This window comes from Malus sylvestris, chromosome 15 (genome assembly GCF_916048215.2).
Source record: "Malus sylvestris chromosome 15, drMalSylv7.2, whole genome shotgun sequence".
In the NCBI taxonomy this organism is placed as follows: domain Eukaryota; kingdom Viridiplantae; phylum Streptophyta; class Magnoliopsida; order Rosales; family Rosaceae; genus Malus; species Malus sylvestris.
Genome location: NC_062274.1, coordinates 41,762,016 through 41,765,278, shown reverse-complemented (window position 1 = coordinate 41,765,278; position 3,263 = coordinate 41,762,016). Strand labels below are relative to the sequence as shown.

The 3,263-nt window shown below is 40.1% G+C and overlaps 1 long non-coding RNA gene across 2 annotated transcripts; it reads left to right on the top strand.

Moving 5' to 3' along the window:
- The first annotated feature begins 275 nt into the window (after positions 1 to 275).
- On the top strand, positions 276 to 1,443 carry LOC126602575 (uncharacterized). 2 transcript variants are annotated; one of them, XR_007616160.1, is made up of 3 exons: positions 276 to 522; positions 644 to 733; positions 1,329 to 1,443. It is a non-coding gene; the product is annotated as an uncharacterized LOC126602575 (long non-coding RNA). The 2 variants fall into 2 exon arrangements; XR_007616159.1 differs by lacking the exon at positions 1,329 to 1,443 and adding an exon at positions 887 to 928.
- The last annotated feature ends 1,820 nt before the right edge of the window (positions 1,444 to 3,263 follow it).

Below are 3,263 nucleotides of genomic sequence, written 5' to 3'. Positions count from 1 at the left end.
ACGTCATCATTTACCAATCAAATTGACAGAAAACTTAATGGAGGTATGACATTGTAACAAATTCATAAGTTGATGTAAGAAATTGAAATGTTTAAAACATGAAGTATGTGATTGTGGTTCGACGTATATAATTCAGGTAGTTTTTTGCATGGGCTAGGCCGATTCGCTGAATTCGCCAGAACAAGGTCCGGCCCCAAAAAATTTGCAGCCTCCGGTGCAGAAGACCAGAGAATTGGGCCTGTCCCATTTTGCTAAGAATTTGTTAGCATGGCCATTGCAGCAGTGGCGACGGCGACAATGGCACTGGCAGCAAGGCCAGCCTCGAATTTGTTCCTAACACCGCACAAGACGAGGTGGGTCTTCACCCCTTTTGCCGTTTCGTCTTCTTCTTCTTCAAAGCCTTCACGAGCACTCATTCTCTACTCGAAGTCCGGATGCTGATTGTGCGATGGCTTCAAAGAAAAACTTCAGGCCGCTTTCTTACTTTCCGGCCCTGATTCCCTCCACGACGTCGATTTGCAGGTAAACCCACGAAGTTTTTTAATTTTTAATTTTTATTTTTTATTCTCTAATAACATTTATAATCTCAAGCTTTTGGTTTTCTCTGGTTTCAATGGAGTTTGCTGTGTTGGGTTTTGCTCAGGTGAGGGATATTACGAGCAATCCAGAGTGGGAAAGAGCTTACCAGTATGAGATACTAGTTTTGGTCAGAGTGTTATCTGATGGCACTGAGGTTAGTTTCTTCCATTTAGTTTGTTGGGTTGGCTTTAATTTCAAGATTAATTTGTGTAATGTGCTGGTTTTGCATTGGAAAAGCTTACAAATACAGTAATTTATTTGTTCTACTAAGTGAGTTGGAACTTAAACTTTATTATTGTTCGAACAGAAACCCGGGAATTTTCCAAGTTGAGGAACGCATAAAAAAAAAAGTTGTACCCAGTGCACAAGGCTCCTGTTTTACGCAGGATCTGGGAGAGGTGAATGTCGGCTAGCCTTACCCCTATTTATGGAGAGGCTGCTCCCAAGTCTCGAACCCGAGACCTACCGCTTATGGGCGAAGGCACTTGTCATCGCACCAAGTAAAAGAAATATTTAAAGCTAAAACATTGAACTTCTGATCATGACCCGAGACCTTTTTTTTTTGGGAACTTTAACGAAAAGCACCCGTTACTGTTCACTTTAACGAAAAACCACATTTTTACACTAAAAAGTCAATCCTGGTACTATTCACTTTACCCTTTATTTTGTCCTTATCATTAAAACTCAAAATTTTCAAACCGTTTTCATTAGTTTTCTTTTTTTTTTTCTTTTTTTGGTTGTGTGTAAAGGATGCATTCACATGAAGCTGTCGTACTGAGTTTATGTGCGCTTTCGGGGATTTTTACAATAAACGAAGAAACTGAAATCACACAAGCACTCAAAACTTGATCACAAGTTTTGAATAGGGAAGCTATCCTGGCCGGACGCAAGCCTAGACTGGACCTTAAGCAACTGTCTTTTGGTTTTCACATACCTATGGCTGATTTGGTTTCAGCGATCCCAACAGAGTTTAGCTCGGGCTGTATAAGGGTTGAGGTACATGTTAAGCCTGATAGGCTGATCCATATCATAATATGAGGCCTACTTCCAAAGTAGACTACTTTCCTTCTGTACATATTTTATTATTACTTGAATTTCTTGTCTTAATATCATTGTTCAACTTACCTTATTTTATTTAGTAATATAAAGTGTCTAATAAACAAATATGTTTTGATAATGCTCCCTTTTATCAAATTACTGTATCCTTTATGTTGCATTTGCTTTCATAGTAGTTTTCCATTAACCTGGCGCAATTAGTGAAAGCTTTGATGCCCATCGTGACACCAAAGACAGATTTAATATCTTGCTATTGACACTGAATGGTTGAATCAATTCTTTGTTGACGAGAATGCAATCATTTGAGAAACAATTAAGACGGCATTCAAATAAGATGATTTTAATGTCTGTATGTTGGGTTTGAATGTGTATGATTTGATGAATCTCATAAATTCTTCTATCCTGATGATTAAAATTTTTCGGAATCATATGGCTGAAAGGAATAACTCCGCCTGTGTAAGTTTATCTTACATTGCCGGTCCCAAGCCCGGATAAAGGAGGAGGGGGAGGGCGTCAGGTAGTCGACAGCCGGCACTCCTCGGTTACGTCGAATCCTTATGAAAATGAATCCAGAACGAAATCGCGCTAAAGCTAGAGCGTCACCTGTAAGTGGCGTGCTGTGTGACCCGAGCACAGTGATAAATGAACAAGGGTCGCTGTATCTCCATCGGCACCCGGATGCAGTGTTAAATGAGCAAGGGGGCTATAGAAACTTCTTTTCGAACGACTCCACTCAAAGTTGTTTGGGAGCATATGCTCCTATCAACTTTACACAGGATACACAAAAGAAGTACTTTGATCCTATTAGATGGGGGATGGTGAAGAAGCTAGGACAGAAGGGTAGAGTTCAAGAGAGTATAATGTGTTTAGGAACGTGGAGTATAGGTACCTTAATGGGAAAATCTATGGAAGTAGTGGAAGTTATGGTGAGGAGAAGGATAAATATTATGTGCCTACAAGAAACTAAGTGGGTTGGTCTTAAGGCAAAGGATCTAGAAAACTCAGGGTTTAAACTTTGGTATTCGGGTACAAATAGAACGGGAAACGGTGTTGGCATCATCGTGGACAAGACCTTGACACAAGATGTTGTAGATGTCAAGAGGGTAGGAGATAGAATCATGGCAATCAAGATTGTAATAGGACAAGAACTCATCAATGTGATTAGTGCGTACGCACCTCAAGTAGGGTTGGATACGAGTTCGAAGGAGAAATTTTGGGAAGACCTTGGAGACTTGGTGCAAGAAATTGCTCAGACGGAGAAGTTATTTATAGGAGGAGATTTAAATGGACACGTGGGCAGGAAGATAGGCAATTATGGAGGTTTTCATGGTGGCCATGATTTTTGGGAGAGAAACGAGGATGGGGAAGCTATCTTGGATTTTGCAATGGCATATGATCTCTTCTTAGCCAACACCTTCTTTAAGAAGAGAGAAGAACATGTGATCACCTACAAGAGTGGGTCGTCAAAAACACAAATAGATTTTCTTCTAATGAGGAAAGGGGATCGTATAACTTGTAAGGATTGTAAAGTTATACCGGAAGAGAGCTTAGCTAATCAACATCGCTTGTTGGTGATGGATGTACATATCAAAAGAGTGAGAAAAAAGAACAAGACTTGGAAGTGCCCA